Source organism: Cetorhinus maximus, chromosome 4, assembly GCF_964194155.1.
Source record: "Cetorhinus maximus chromosome 4, sCetMax3.hap1.1, whole genome shotgun sequence".
NCBI classification, from domain to species: Eukaryota; Metazoa; Chordata; class Chondrichthyes; order Lamniformes; family Cetorhinidae; genus Cetorhinus; species Cetorhinus maximus.
In genome coordinates, this window is record NC_135882.1 from 21,866,049 (window position 1) to 21,883,615 (window position 17,567).

The 17,567-nt window shown below is 44.3% G+C and overlaps 1 protein-coding gene across 3 annotated transcripts in view; it reads left to right on the top strand.

The window, feature by feature from the left end:
- LOC144679543 (coiled-coil domain-containing protein 102A-like) overlaps window positions 1-17,567 on the top strand; it is a 632,296-nt gene that overhangs the window by 286,791 nt on the left and 327,938 nt on the right. The window lies entirely within an intron of this gene.

Consider the following 17,567-nt stretch of genomic DNA (forward strand, 5'->3'; position numbering starts at 1 on the left):
TATTTCTTTCTTTTGCTGCTGGTTAATGGCAGATCGTTCAATAAACAATTATTTACTTATTAAATTTACAAAACTGGTGCTCGTATTCTGTTAGCCTAAATTAAACAGTTAGCGAGAATTGGGGCAATCTGGTGGTTTTGTCAAACTTTTTCACATTTGCCACAGCTCGGGGGACAGTGGGGCTTGATATTACCAAGCACTATCCCCGGTGCGTCGTGACACTCTCTTTATAATTTTATTGAACATCACTTGCAGGCATTAAGGCATGTAAATAAATATATAAATAAATAAGTATATCTTGGTGCTTATCAAATTTAGTTCTCTCTGATGTAGCCCTTTCCACTTTAAGTGATGGATGCAAGCATCTTCTTTCAGTTATTCATCAGCTTGAATCAAATTATAGGTTTGACAACTCAATGATATTTTCCTAGAAGTGTTTTAGAAAATGTTTTCTTCTATACATCAAAGCAGAGTGTTACTGTAGAGGTAATTATTACTTAAAAAACATGACTCTTTTGTCTTTTTTAAAGAGAGAAGGGCAAGGATCCCATCAGTCACAATGGCAGAAGTCTGCCTCTTTACTGCATCCATGGCTCCTCTGGGGTGCTGCCCTCACATTAAGAGGATAGAAAATATTGCCACGTCATGTCCAGCTCTATTGATTGATTCTATTATGGAAACTGGCAATGTAACCTGCACCCTCAGCTCCTTAGGCCATTCTGAGGCAATTCGCACCAGTGAATGTCAGGGATGCACAAATGTTCCCTGACATCCAGTCTGGCTAAGGCACAAATGATGGGAACAATGCCTTACAGTGCCTTTAGTGCCATTGGAAGGGGGCAGGCGCTGGTTGAACATCTACTCGAGCAATTTTTCTCCCCAGCTTAACCTGTGAAGAAATTGGGCCTGACACGCCTTTATGGAAAAATATTTAGAGAACTCAATCCAATATGCATGCAAACACCCACACACACTGTTGTTGGAAATGCATTCAATTTTTACCAAGGCAGGCATTTGGACCAGGAGCAGAAGTTACAGATGGGAGAACTGGAAGCACAAGTTTCCCTCAGCAAATTGGTGACCCACATCCTCTCCCTCATCTTGTCCTGCAATTCTACTTCCATTAAAACCGGATTGGGCAGGTTCGAGTCACGTTAGGTTTGGTTTGAAACTTTGTTAAATTTTAACTTTCCCACCCAACCCAGCCGAATTTAGGAGGGGTGAAATTACCTCCATTGTGTCAGATGCTTGTGATGTTGTCATGTGCACAGTGACTCGTCTTTCCTCACACAGAAGTGCATTTATTAAACATGCATCAATAAAACATGTGCCTCTTTAAAATTTCTGCTGTTGGCTTTGCAGAATTTGTTTACTAAACAGCCTTGTGCACTGGTGGCTATTTCTGTGGGTGAAATGATAATGTTGTGGAGAGGGATCAACGTGAAGTTGCACCCCATGGACACATCACACTTTATTATTGTCTGCCAGGAGGTTTCAATGTCACACTGGATGACTTTTGTTGTGCTGTCAGCTAAACCGTGACAAAACTCTTCCAGCTAATGAATAACTATGAAGGACAAGAGAGTTTTGTTAGCATTAGATATGGGTTACTTGCAACATTCTGTTCAAAATAAGAACGCTCCTTTCTAATATAAATGAAATCTTGCAACAGCTTGTGCCAAGGTTATGCCAAAGAAACCAAAAACAGAATCATTCCCAGAATGCTATGTGGAAGTTATGATATTGGAAAGATAATCCTATGTTTGTATGATCACTGATGGAATAAAATTGGATTATGGAATTTCAGAGTATTTGATGAACTGAAGTGGCCCAATAGCCGTGGTAGTAGATTATTTTTTTTCTTCAGTTCTCTGCCCAAAGGCAGGGCCTTGGCAATTGTTCAGCGAACAACATCCATGCGCTATGATTTTTACTTCAGATAGGGCAAGGAGGCAGGCCCCAAGTCTACCTCAAAATGGGGATTGAACTCTGTGCTGTTGGTGTTAATTGGGTCCATACATTAGCCACCTAAGCTAACCAGCACCAGCTCCATCCCCCCCCCACTCCCCCTCCAAGTAGCCCAATATGGGACTCCAAAACACAGGTTCAAATTTCCACTTGGTTAGAAAGACTTTGCAGTAACACTGCACCATGATGTTATTAGGACGTTCAAGACACTTTATAGCCAATGTATTACCATCGAAGTTCCTTCAAATATTGTTACATTAGCAAATATATAACCCCATGGTGCTCCTACAAGCAGTAAGAAATGGCCAATGAATTTGTTTTTAGTGATATGCTCTTGGAAGTTAAGTTGGTGACCACAACTCACTCTTCTTCAATAGCTGCTATGGGACTTTTCACATCTGCTTGAACTGTTGGGTTGCCAGTTTGTCATCTCATCTGAAAGACAGCACTTTTGATGATGTGCTATTCTCTCAGCACTGCACTGAAGTGTCAGCCTATAGATTATGTATGTAAATCTTGGAATGGGGCTCAAATCCACTTGGAAGCTACTAATTTAACCAACTTCATAATCCGTAGTATCCGAGGAACTCTCTTCACGCTGGCTGGATAACTAGAATGGAGTACTTCATGGCCAGAATTTTCCCGTTGGCGTGTGGGGCAGGTCCCACAATCCGACGCGTAAATTGACGTGCGGTGACATCCGGCGAGCATCCTGACATCACCATGCGCCATTGCGATATTTAGGTGGGTGGGCGCGCAATGTTCTCCAATGCCCGCCCGCCATTAATTAATCACCCAGTTTAGTCCATTGAGGCAGCAATTGACTACAATTTTTCACAGCCCGTGCGATCTTCAGGACGTCGCATGGGCACAACGGGCAGGCGGGTAGGAGACATTTGTATAAACCTCATCCACGGGCGGGATAAGAGGGGTGAGTGGGGTCGCGAATGTTATCTTTCAGGTATTTAAGAGTGAAAGTTACGGATACTTGCCTGTGTGAGCAAGAATACTTCAAAACTCATACCAGCTGCTTGGACAGGAGTAAAAGCCTTCAGGTCAGGACTCTACAGTAAAGATCATTTTTGGGGCCTGCAGCTTTCAGGAAGCCTTCCCTTAGCCTGGGAATGGGAGTTGTGCTCTCCATTGGAAGTACCTCCTCTGAGGAGGAAGGGAGGGCCAGAAGGGGGAGGAGGCCAGGAGTCCACATTCAGCCTCCAGGGGAGCCACTGTTGGGAGGAGAGATGCAGGCACAAAGGGCACACGGCCAACAGGAAGTCCATGGCGGAAGGGGCCGCAGAAGACACCGTTATCCTGTTGCCAGGGTGTACAGGTGACGAAGCAGCTACCTCAATATGTCTGAGGTGCAGTGCCGAAGGAGGCTTTGTCTCTCAAGGGAGACAGTCACCTCCACTTGTCAGATGATAGGCCCTGAGACTTCTGCAAACTGTGTGGGTGGACACCCCATGCCAGTGGCTCTGAAGGTCACAGCTGCCCTAAACTTCTCTGCCTTAGGTTCTTTCCAGGGCTCAGTGGGTGATCTCTACGGAGTCTCCCAATCCGCTGTCCACACTTGTGTCAAGCAGGCGATAGACGCTCTGTTCAGACGTGCATTGACTTTCATCCACTACCGTTGGGACCAGGCAAGCCAGACACAGCGAGCCAGATGCTTCGCGGCCATTGCTGGCTTCCACTAGGATGCAATAGACTGTACACATGTGGCCATCAAGGCGCCAGCAGGTGAACCCGGTGCCTTCGTCAACAAGAAGGGCTTCCACTCCATGAATGTGCAGATAGTGTGTGATCACAAGATGCTGATTCTACTAGTCTGTGTAAGGTACCCAGGCAGCTCCCATGACGCTTACATACTCAGACACTCCCAGGTGCCGAGGCTCTTCAGTGCTCCAGCCTGGCTGGATGGATGTCTGCTAGGTGACAAGGGCTATCCCCTCAGAAGGCGGCTCATGACGCCTCTCTGCCATCCAAGATCAGAGGCTGAGCAGCGGTACAATAGGAGCCACGCCTCCACAAGGGCTGTGGTGGAGAGAGCCATCAGTCTTCTCAAGATGCGCTTCCGATGCCTGGACCGCTCAGGGGATGCACTCCAATGCCCCCCAGATTGTGTGTCGCTGATAGTGGTTGCATGCTGTGCTCTCCACAATCTGGCGCTGGAAAGGGACGACGCAGTGGATGAGGAAAGCGTAGACACAGTTGCTCCAGATGCACACGATGAGTCCAGCAGTAAGTCGGAGGATGAGCATGAACAGGAGAACGCTGAGGGGATAGACGCTGACCCGGGCATCCTCCAGGGAGGCAGGGACACCTGGGAGGCTTTAATCCAAAGAACCTTCAGCTAGCCCAACACAGATGGACCTTCAACACACGCCAGGGCTACAGGCTCCATACTTGATACCTGAGTGCTAAATCTGCCTAGATAGTAACATTAACTAAGGTCCTTGTCAATAAAGCTCAATGTCAAACAACTTACTCATAACATCATGGGTTTCTGTCCACTTGCAGAAATAAGGAATCACCCTGAGGCATGGCAACATATCAAAATTTATTGTGAGAACAAATGTAACTTCATAAACCAAAACAAAAAGGTGTTGGACATCACACAAAGTTTTCAATAAACTACTATGGGCCAACATAAAAGCATCAGTGAGAAACCCATGGTGTGCCTAAGGTGCCTTAAATTTACGCTCATGAGTGCTATGTCTAGGTGCTGTCCTCTCCCTGGCACCGGCATCTGAGACAGCCTGCTCACTGTGCTGTCCTGTTGGCCTCGATGACCTTCCTTTGATGGCCCCGCCTAGGAGGGAGCAGCCAGTTCCACAGCTGGCTTCTCCCCAGTTGCCACAGTCTTATCGGATGCCACAGTCACTGCCAGAGGGACAGAGGAGCTGCTGCCCTCATCCGGAGTGCCCTGAGAGGAGCCCACAGAGTCAACAGGCAACTGCTGCGCTGACATGAGGTCGCTTTGGACCTCCCTGCTCACCGTAGATGGATGGGCACCGAGCTGGGATACTTGATGCCCAAACCACATCCCACACAGGCAATGACCAGCTGAGGTCAATGCCACTGTGAGGGCTTGCAGGGCCGAGCGCATCCCCAGGAGGCCCTGATTGTTCTCCTGGAGGAGCATCTCCACGAGAGTCGCCACTCTCTCCATGGAGGAAGCATTGTGCTCAGCCATGAGGCTCATTGCATCGGTGATGCTCCGCATGGACTCCTCAAGCATGGGCATCATGCCACGTTTAGCCTCATGTATCTCCGCCAGATCGTCCCGCATACCCTGCTGCACTTCCAGCATTTGCTGCCTCATGGACGACTCCAGAGGCACATCATCTGCCACCGTCCGAGCATGTACCTGGTCCCCAGCAGTTCTCAGAATGCCGGCGCCCTGGGCACTCTCTGTCTCTGCCTGCACCTTAAGCGAGTGTGAAGTGCCCTCAACCCATGCCCTGGGACAATAGCCAAAGACCTAATTCTCACCGAGGTGCTAATATCTGCACTGGTGCCTGCCTGGCAGAGATGGTGTGACGCTGGTGAGTGGATTTCCTCTGGGCCCTCAGGGCTGAGAAGTGGCCCCTCTGCCTCCTCCTCCCATCCCTGCTCTGGTGAAGCTGAAAGGAAGAACAAGGACATTTAATTAGTTACAGTGCAGACAATGTCAATTTGCATGCCGCTCCCCCTAGATCATTATGCGCTCATCCTTCCATAATCAATGGTAAACCTATGTTGCTAACTTCAATCACTGAGCATTCAGCAGTGCCAGGGCTTTTGGGACACACATGGTGACCTGAGTGCTCACCAAACATACCTCCCTGTGGCACCCCAGCCTCACTGCCGCCGATAGACCTGGGGGCATGGCGCCTCTCCAAATCCATGGCCTGCTGCTCAAAAGGTGTCAGGATCACCAACTGGGCCTGGCCTCCGCCAGTCTACATCCGCTCGGCGGAATTGTGCGCAGTCTTCTCCTGGAAAGGAGAGAGGAGCATTGATTAGTCCAGCCTGCACCTGAATTCCCATCGCATCCCTGCCAACCCAGCCAGAGTGGGACATTGCAGGACTCCAGTTCTTCGTCACCCGGCAGCTGCTGCACACTCACCCAAACAAGCCAGGGCTGACCCCTCCCCACATTGCCCAAATGCTGCCCCCTTCACATGTGGCACCACAAGGTGTTACTTTGCTAAGCAAGGAGGCACAAGCACGTGGAGCGCAAAGACCAGCAGATGGATTGATGCCCCGCCACCTGAAAGTTCCCCTCCCAGCATGTTAGCACCCTGACTTTGACATGCTTCGCAATTCCAGTTCTCTGCCTGTGTGCAGATCCTTTACTTTCACCCCCATTCTATACTCTGGCGTCAGTGTCATACATGCCGTGGGTGCAGAACCCATCCTAGCTCAACCCTCTCAGGGTGCACTAGGCATGGGCAATCTCTGCTGGCCCATCCAGCGATGGATACACATCGTGAAGGATTCAATGCCATTACTGTACTCAGAGTTGCGGGGGTGGGGGTGGGTGGGGGGTGGGTGGGCGGTGGGTGGGCTGTGGGGAAAGGGTGACGGCTGCATTAAGTGACCTGAGCCAACATGGTAATCATCCTTCCCGAGCACAGGAGGTCGTTGAATCTTTTGCAGCACTGTACCCAAGTTCACCGTACCACATCGTGGGAGCCCACACTCTCAGCCACCTCCTCCCACGGATGTTTGGTCAGGTGGGGAGGCCTCCGCCTCCCATCCCTCGGAAGCAGGACCTGCTGCCATGCTGTCACCTCCTCCAGGACAGCAGCTAGGCACTCATCAGAGAAACAAGGGGCACAATGCGCCGCTGTCCTACCTTCTGGCCTGGCCTGCCCCGATGGCCTGCCCTCAGGCCTGGCCTGCCCCGCTGGTTTGCCCTCTGGACTTGCGTGATGCATAGTAGCTGTCTGCTGTGCTCTTCTCCTGGCCATTGTGAGCAGCCTCGCAATGGCTGCCAGGCCTTTATTTAAACCGGCCGCCAGGTCACCATTGGACCTGGCGGTCTGTGCATGCCCGCCGCCGCCCGCCCACTCCCGCTATCCTCGGGAGTCGAGAAATATGCTGGGCGGGCCTTAATTGACCCGCCCGCGTAAAATGGCAGCACGGACCCACGCGGCCCACCCGACATGGGGAAAATTCTCCCCATGATTTGAAAGTGCGGGGAGAAAAACCAGCAAGACTGGGACCATTCTCCTACAGCGTGAAGTCATGGACTATGGGAGGTGCTCCTGTTCCAAACTTCCTTCACTAGTAGTAGATCAGTGGCTAAAGCTGAGAAAAGAGACAATAGAGTAGGAATATTTTCCCTCTTGATTTAGCATTGCATGACTTATCTAATAATTTATTTTAAATCTAAAGAACATTTAAACTTCATTTCCATTATTCAGTCACTAATTTATCTCAGTTTGATTTCCTACTTATCAGATAAAAGATCTGCTAGAAAGATCAGCTAGAATGTGACTGTTCAAACACATTTTCATGCTTTCACTGCTGGTTGCACAGCATTGTTATTGGCTTGTATTACATTACTCTGGCTGCATACTGAACTTGTAATGTACTGCAATGAATGATATTTGGTAGACAGGCTTGAATATATAGATCCAAAAAGATTAATTTTCTATACCCTGGGTCTGTAAGTTAGAATTTCCTAATCATTGAATTTCTGGGTCAGGGGATAGTCAAGGCACTTAAAAATATATTCTGGCTGCAAGGAGTTCTGTCGGTGGGATTTTTATTCAGGTTGCTTCCAAATCATCGGGTGTTTTAGGCACCAAATTTATTGTGGCAGACTGTCAACCTGCAAGTAGATCTTAATCAATAAGTGTGTGTTTTAAATATTTTATTAGCCTTCACTGCCCTGTTGCTTGCATTTACAGCTAACAGATCAGTAATTCATTTGCACACGTTAATGACGTGGAAAGTTTTTTTAAAAATGACCATATTTTAGATACTGAAATCTCTGTAGCAGCCCTGTCAAAACACAAAATTTCACTTGCAGAAAATGTCAACGGTAAAGACTTAGTCCTTTTTTAACTGTAACCGTTTTATGTTGTCAAATAATTATTTCCTAGAATAGTAAGTATAAGCATTTTTAAAAATGAAGTTAATGTTTATCACTTACCCAAAATGGATAGTGTGCATTAGCGGAGTGTGTTGCCATAAATAAATTGTAAGTGTGATTACTCAAAATTCTGCCTCAGTACAGCCAAGACATCTGGGAATTTGTACCAGAGTTGTACTTGGAAATAGATTCTGATTAAACTAGATTTTAATTTGACTGTTGCATTAATTATTTTGACATACAATGAATCCAATTTAAGTGACACTGGTGATATGCACCTTTATCGGGGATGAGGATGCAGCCTTAGGTTATGAAGTTAGTTCAATTTGAACCAACTGAAACTCATTAAAATTAGGACCAAAACTTCCTACACTGCAGTTTAAAACCAGAAAGGGCTGACTGGTCCTGGAAAAACAACAATCTTGACATGGGACAATGTAGTGCAACACTACAATAAACCATGCCACACAAGATGCAGCCCACAAAATATTTGAAATCAGGTCACATAATAATTCATATGTTCATATGTGTAATAAAATAAAATATGCCACTGGTAAATTTAATGATAAGTTATCCTTAATTTAGTTTTAACCTTAAAAGTTGCTACCTTTCATCCATAGCCATTGGTTTTTGTTCAGTTCATTCCATTTCAATTAGTTGATTTTGGCAACAGCTGACAGTGACCCTCAATCACTTTTTTTGGTCACTTGTCAAGAATGCACACTGACTAAACCGATCACATTTCATGTTTGCCTCTCACTGTTACTGGCCAAGTACCTACTGTAATGGCCCATGTGCTTTTGGGGGAAAACCTATATTCTGTGTTGGATGATGATCCCTTTAAGACTAAATTTCTCTGGGAGATGATCTCTGATAAAACACCTGGGCCTGAATTTCACACGATTGGCGGGCCTGGGAGTGGCTGGGAAACCTCGACCTTGCGCCGAAAAGCTCAGTGCTGCCGGGCTGGGGGCGGGAAGAGGGTGGGTGATGACATCACCATGGGCGCAGGTGAGTGCTGCCACAGAGCTCCCTCAAGGAGCTGCAGACCTGCAAATAATGAAATGAAGCACTAAAAAGCTGCAAAAAAATGTCCATGCATCACATTCAAGTATCTGAAAGCATACCTCATAAAAATGCTGTCCCCAGATTTATTTTTATCTCCTAACGGAGATTTCATCCTGCCCTTGGATGAGGTTTCATGAAAAATGTAAAGACGGCCTGGCTTGTTCGCCTGCCCACCAACCGTAAGGTTGGACGGGCCATGAAAAATTGCAGGCAATTGTGCTGTTAATGGGCTTAATTGCCCACTTAATTGTCAGCGGGCGCACTTCTGATTTCTGCGCATACCTGCTGAGTGAAATATCTTGCACGATTTTACGCCTGATTGGGTCAGGCGGAAGCTCGCCCACGTGATGTAAAACTCTGCCCCTAGTTTTTGGTAGCTGATCATGTGACCAACCTGCCTGGGAGCTAAACAATTAAAAAAAAGTCGACTGGAAGTTAATTATGGGGGTGAGTAGGGCCCTGGGTATGGTTCTGTGTTCAAGCAGTTTGGAGTTTTGTTTTAGTTTAGAACAAGCTGGCCATCGGGGACATTTGTTTCAAACAGGATCCAATTGAAATTCTTTGTGATGTCTACTAAGGCTTTAAAAACCTGTTTAACTAAAGGACTCAATAGAGTTGGACTTCTAGGAAAGCCAAGCTGAGGAGAGAGGGGGAGAGTTTTAGATGCAAGTCTCCAGGGTTAAAGAATACGAAAACAAAGAAACTTCTGACCTGAGGGGGCTATGCTTAGGGCGCTAGAGATGCCTGTGTTGAACGGGGAGGACACAACTGTGGGACTGTTGGAGGAGATTTGAAGTAAGTGATAGGCCCAAGAAATCTCAGCCCTTATATGAATCATTGAAGTAGTACTCAGACCAAGTGGTTAATCTTTCAATTTCTGATAAGTATCTGACTTGAATTATTGGGGTTGTAAGCCAAACGGGTGAAGAAAGTAAGTTGAGTTAAGAGATTTGTTTTAAAGTATAAGCATCTGTGTTCATTGTACTTCTAATAATTTTAACATAGCTGACTGCCTAAGATAGAGTGTAGTTATTGGTAATCATGTACTTTGATTTTTGTGTAGTAAAACTCTTTTGATTTAAACTTGAACTTGTGGCTTCATTCTTTTAGTAAGTACCTTGGTTTTCAGATTCTAAAAAAGAACATGTTAATGGTCTCTACCGAGATCATAATACTACTACTAACCAAAGCAACATCATGAGCACATTGAAGTCCATCTACAGATATTTTGTTGCCATGTGATCATCAATCTGCATTGTGGCATCCTATAAACGTGTCAGTTCATTTTTTTCTAGATTAAATAAGCTTGACAATGATTCAAGGTAATTTATTTCAGAACAAAATAACTCGTGAAAAGCAAGCCACTGCAATTCTGTATTTTTTTTAACTACACTATCCATCTAGGAGTCACCAAATCTGATCGGTATGACAAGAAAAGTTTAGTGAGATATATTTGTATGAAACTCCGATGTAAAAAAAGTGTTAGTAAGCATGGAATTTTAACAGACAGTATCAAATAACAATGATCATGCATTTATTAAAAGGGATCAAGGTGTTAAGTGAGGACAAGGTTGTGGGAACAGAAGTAGGCCGTTCAGCCTTTTGAACCTATTGAATGAGATCATGGTTGACTATGGTTAAGGGTCTTCATATCAGTGGCTGGCAAAAATCTATCGATCTCCGATTGAAAATTATTAGTTGAGCCAGAATCTACTGGTTTTTTTGGGAGTGAACTCCATGCTAGGTCTCTTTCTGCTCATGGCCAAATCCACCACTCAAACTTCCAAATGTAGATTAATCACTTGATAAAGGCATTGGGGCTGCTAGTCCTGTGAAGCCCTATTCAAAACGAAATCATCACCTCCAGGAGAAGAGGGGAAAAATTGAAGAGAGAAGCACAGAAAAGGCAAGAGCTTCAGAGAATGAGAAAATGCTAATTTTCTGTGACATCTACCACCCATTACTGTTTGGTGTTGATATTGATTTTTCAGAAAAGAAGGGATTAATTTTCTAACAAGGTAGCATACTTCTATTCCTTGATATTATTTTGATATCTGTATGGATTGTTGAGGAGACCAGTTGGCATAGCCAACTGTGTGTGTGTGTGTGTGTGTGTGTATAATTCAGGGATAGTTGATGGAATATTTTACCAGTTTTGTTTGCAATAAGTTGTCAACACCAATTACTTTTAGATCTGGAATAGTATATGTTAGATATACATTAGACTTCAAATAATCAATCTCCAAAAGGTGTATCAGACAAAACTTCAAAAACACACCTTTCACTGCATCAGTTTCCATTTCATACAACAACCAACCAAATGGTATCTCTGATTGCTCAATCTTTGTGGTTTGTTTTGTGCTATGGGTCAGTGCCCAGAAGGAACAGTGTTATAACCTGTCACGCCAATCAGTTCTGCTTTAAAAACATTTATAAGGACTTGTAACTTTGACAAACAATAAAGTCAACTTACTGTGCAGATTGACACCTTGTTCCTTGCACTGCAATGTGAAATGACTTCCAATTGTGTAACTTTTCTTATTGTTGTTCATCATTCACCTCTACAGAAATGGCTGAGGCTTTGTCATGATGGAATCATCCATTTGTCGAAACTAGTTTTCACCGTGTTGTACAAAATTCAGTCAATGACCTTGTACATTACTGTCACACTGAGGGGTTATGCAATCAATCAGGGAGGATGAAACTGATGTACAAGGAAGTTTCTATTAAGTGTAGCACTATTGGACAATTTGGAGTCTCAGAGGAAGGGATCATTGATGGTGAAAAATGCTAGATGATGTTCTGCATACACATACAAATTGAAAAATTCCAATACAAGGACAGCCTGATGTGATGAGCTGGAATTGTCTCTGCAGTCCTGGCTGAGAATGAGAAAACTCTGCATGTTCGGCCTGCTGCTGTGTCACCTGCATTCCACTCGCCCCTGTTGGAATTCTGCTTTCTATATGTGGGGTGTGCGTGTGTGCGTGTCCGTGTACTATCAAACTTAGCTAATAAGGCTTCAATCCCACATTGCACGTTGGATAATCTGTCAGCATTAGCTTTTTAGGGCTGCATGAAGAATGGCCACTTCGCCAAGATACTGAAGGCCATCTAAGTACCTATGAACCTTTTAAAATCTGCCCTTGCACCCCTGGAGTGAGTTAAAAATGAAACCAAATAACTTATTGGGTAGTTTTCTTGGAGGACTCTGATGTGAACAACATTTAAACGCCAGATGTTACAAACACTCTTCAACTGATCTTTCCACAATTGGGAGTCTCCTTCCTTTCTGGAGTATTTATAGGATAAGTCATCGGTTATCATCATCAGTAGTAAAGAAACTACTCAAAGTGCTGCAAATACAGAGCAGGTCAATTGGCATCTAAGGCACATCATCACAGTTCAGGAAGTTATGTTTCATTGAAGACAGCTGAATAACATAAGTGTTGGGATATGTGCAGTTTGTCACACAGCCTCAAGCAGACGACATTTAGATTCTCATGAATGCAGGATAAGTGTGGGTTCTTTGTGAAAGTGGTTTAGGTCTCACCCGTTCACCATATTCAATATAAATGTGCTTTCCTTACCTGATGGGTCCTAGCTCTGGACTCTTAACTGCTGGCATATATGACCACTTTTTTCAACAGGGTTAATATAAATTGATAAAAACAAAAATCTAAAAGCTACTGCGGATGCTGGAAATCCAAAACAAAAACAGAATTACCTGGAAAAACTCAGCAGGTCTGGCAGCATCGGCGGAGAAGAAATCAGTTAACATTTCGAGCCTTCATGGCCCTTCGGCAGAACTGAAGCATAGTTAGGAGAAGGGAGAAATATAAACTGGTTTAAGGTGGGGGGGGGGGGGAGAGAGAAGTTGAGGGTGTGGTGATTGTGGAGATAAGCAATGATAGGAGCAGATAATCAAAAGATGTCACAGACAAAAGGATCAAAGAGGTGTTGAAGGTGGTGATATTTGTCTAAGAAAAGTGCTAATTAAGAATGGAAGACAGGATACTCAAAGTACAGCTCTAGTGGGGGTGGGGTGGTCAGACTAACAAGGTTTTAGTTTTAGATTTAAAAATTATGGAAATAGGTGGGGAAAGAAGAATCTATATAAATTATTGAAAAAAAAGTGGGGGGGTGGGTGGGGAGAAACGGGGTGGGGATGGGGGGAGGGGGAGTTTAAGATCTTAAGTTGTTGAATTCAATATTCAGCCCGGAAGGTGTCCCAGGTCCCGGGTGATGGAGGAGTGGACACCCTGGTCCACTCCTCCATCACCCCCTACTCCTCAACCCCCACTTATGGCACCTCCCCATGCCCACGCAGAAGATGCAACACCTGCCCCTTCACTTCCTCTCTCCTCACCGTCCAAGGGCCCAAACACTCCTTTCAAGTGAAGCAGCATTTCACTTGCATTTCCCCTAACTTAGTCTACTGCATTCGTTGCTCCCAATGCGGTCTCCTCTACATTGGAGAGACCAAACGCAAACTGGGCGACCGTTTTGCGGAACACCTGCGGTCTGTCCGCAAGAAAGACCCAAACCTCCCTGTCGCTTGCCATTTTAACACTCCACCCTGTTCTCTTGCCCACATGTCTGTCCTTGGCTTGCTGCATTGTTCCAGTGAAGCCCAACGCAAACTGGAGGAACAGCACCTCATCTTCCGACTAGGCACTTTACAGCCTTCCGGGCTGAATATTGAATTCAACAACTTTAGATCTTAAACTCCCCCTCCCCCCATCCCCACCCCGTTTCTCCCCACCCACCCCCCCCTTTTTTTTCAATAATTTATATAGATTCTTCTTTCCCCACCTATTTCCATAATTTTTAAATCTAAAACTAAAACCTTGTTAGTCTGTCCACCTCACCCCCACTAGAGCTGTACTTTGAGTATCCTGTCTTCCATTCTTAATTAGCACTTTTCTTAGACAAATATCACCACCTTCAACACCTCTTTGATCCTTTTGTCTGTGACATCTTTTGATTATCTGCTCCTATCACTGCTTATCTCCACAATCACCACACCCTCAACTTCCCTCTTCCCCCCCCCCCGCCACTGCCCCCCCCCCCACCTTAAACCAGTTTATATTCCTCCCTTCTCCTAACTATGCTTCAGTTCTGCCGAAGGGCCATGAAGGCTCGAAACGTTAACTGATTTCTTCTCCGCCGATGCTGCCAGACCTGCTGAGTTTTTCCAGGTAATTCTGTTTTTAATATAAATTGAGATTGCTGACTTCCAGCCTCTATCCAATCTGATGGCCTTACACAGAGCACACTTCTGGTTAGAACAATACCCATATCAGGAAACAAGCTGCAATATATTGTTATTACTGTACTGCTTAAACTGACAAAGAGAACCATTGAAAAATCTCTGACAGCAAAAGTCACAACAATTAACCATAAATTGAATTTTAATTTAGAAAATAATATCACCTTAATATAATACATAATAATTCATGAGGGTATAATATATGGTCCATAAAGTGTGGATATGAATTTGCTCACCACTGAAATTTTGTGTGGTCCAAGTCATTCAATTTGAGAATCAACTAAATCTGACCTGAATGTTTCAAATGCTTCTCTTATATTTTTGGTTATTTTCAGTGTTCAAGTGGCACTCTTTCTAACTTTTGAACTGAATTTTATTTATGCTGCGGGTAGATCTTCTGTGGCATTGCTCACATTAAGCCAGAGGATTTGCTATTATAGAATGGAGTCTTTATGCCATGTTTTGAATAATATTAGGGCGATCAATTTGAACTAAATAAGTAAAGTTTCATTTTAAACAAATGTATTCTGGGATTTGTATTGATATTTCTGGGGCTATATATCACAGCTCTGATCTTTAGACTGGTTGAACATTCTATCAATACATCTGACTGACTAATACTGATTTATCAAAAAATTGAAGTTGGCACACTGCACAAGTTTGGACTGCAAATTCTAAATCCAACTCACAGGATCATTGTTTTGGGTAAAAGTATCAGGTCTAGGGCCACCTTTTTGGAAAAGGCTGGGACCTGCTTCAAGGAAGAACCATTAGAAGACTCAAAAGACAATTCAGTGGATAAATTTAATGATAATGTTGCAAGATATGCATTTTAGTTTTTCTTTTGCTGCGTCATTGATTATGGAAAAAAAGGAGATGGAAATGCAATAAGAGGCAAAAAAGCCAGGTGAAAGCCCAGTCCAATTAGGCAGGAAAAACCTGGGAAATCCTTCTCTGATCCCTTTTCGGTGATTGAAACTGTCCCAGGAGTCCACTCTGGACCTGATCACCCAAAAGGGGGTGATTTTTCACCCCAGCCAGAAACAAGAGTTCCAGCTCTCACTTGAAGGAATTTAGCTGATCAGCTTTCATGATGCAGGCCAGAAAACTGTTCTATATCGCTCCATTATTCTATAGGAAAAGAACCGCCTCCTAACATCTAAACTAGTTCTGGCCATATATAAAATTGTGCCACATGGTTCCCTGTAACATATTTAGTTGAAACACAGGTCGGAATTTTCCAGCCTCCTCGCGGCGGGGCCAGTGAGCCATTGAAACCTCCATTCACATCAGCAGGACCGGAAGATCCCGCCGGCCTGAGGGGCTGGAAAATTCCAGTCAAACTGTCTACACAAACAAAATCTATCCCCTTCATTGTATTCTAAAACTCAGTCAAATCATACCTTAGTCTACGCACCTTAAAAGCGTAAAGTCCCGGCTGGTTCAAACTTGACCTACAAGTGCTTGTTCCCATTACTTATAGTTTATCGTACCAGACTGGGTATCATACCCCCTGGCTGCAATGCCTTCCCCTGGCTGGGATGACTAGAACCAGGGGACACAGTCTCAGAATAAAGGGCAGGTTACTTAGGACTTATTAAACAATGGCAGAGAATGACTAAAAGGTTAATCAAGAGAATGAAGTTTGAGTATGAGAGGAAGCTTACTAGAAATGTAAAAATGGATAGCAAGAGTTTCTACAGGTATTTAAAAAGGAAAAGAGTAAGTAAAGTGAGTATTGGTCATCTAGAGAGTGACAATGTGGAGTTAATAGTAGATAATAAGGAAATGGTGAATGAAATGAACAAATATTTTGCTTCTGCCTTCACTATCGAGGATACAAAAAACATTCCAGTAATAGCTGTAAATCGGATATGGAAAGGAGACAGGAACTTGGTGAAATTACAATCACTAGGAAAGTGGTACTGAGCAAACTGATGGAGCTGCGGGATGATAAATCTCTGGGTCTTGATGGACTTCATCCTAGAGTCTTGCAGGAGGTGGCTCATGAGGTAGTAGATGTGCTGGTGTTAATTTTCCAAAATTCCCTAGATTCTACTGGAAAGTAGTAAATGTAACCCCTCTATTCAAGAAGGAAGGGAGGCAGAAAACAGGAAACTAAAGGCCAGTTAGCTTGATGTCTGTCTTGGGGAAGATGTTAGAATCGATCGTTAAAGAGGTTATAGCTGGGCACTTAGAAAAACTCAAGGTAATCGGTGTCAGCATGGTTTGGTGAAAGGGAAATTATGTTTAAGCAATTTATTAGAGTCCTTTGAAGGAGTAACATGTGCTGTGGATAAAGGGGAGCCTGTAGACATATTGTACTTGGATTTCCAGAAGGCATTTGATAAGGTGCCACATCAAAAGTTATTGTGGAAAATAAAAGCTCATGGTGTAGGGGGAAACATATTAGCGTGGAAGGAAGATTGGCTGGCTGGCAGAAAACAGTGTTTATAAATGGGTCCTTATCTGATTGGCAGGATGTGATGAGTAGAGTCCTGCAGGGGTCTGTGCTGGGGCCTCAATCTTTTACAATTTACATCAATGACTTAGATTAGGGGAGCAAAGGTATGGTAGCTAAATTTGCAGATGACACAAAGATAAGTAGGAAAGTATGTTGTGAAGAAGACATAAGGAGTTTGGAGACGGATATAGATAAGTTGAGTGAGTGGGCAAAAATCTGGCAGATGGAGTATAATGTGGGAAAATGTGAAGTTGTTCACTTTGGCAGGAAGAAGAAAAAAGTAAATTATTACGTAAATGGAGAACTGCTGCAGAATTCTGAGATGCAGAGGGATCCAGGTGTTCTCATGCATGAGTCATAAAAAGTTAGTATTGTAAGACTCTTAACCAGGGGGTCCCACTACCCTTTAAGGTCCTCACCCCGTCCTTGGTATCAACACGAGGAAGCAAATTATGGATACAATTTCCACGTTATGTGGAAAGCCTTTATTAACCCACTGAGCAATAGCATACACTTACAACACCAGTTGCTTAGTAAGCTCGTTCCCGGGCTGCTAAACGAGCTCCTCCACACGACTTCCCGTAACTGACTAAATCACACTTCCTGGTTGCAGCCCCAATGTTCTTGGGAGCTGTGGCTTTATATCTCTTTCTGACCCTGCTCTCTCTGCGTGTAAAGTAATGTCTTAAATTGAGTCAACTGATTGGATT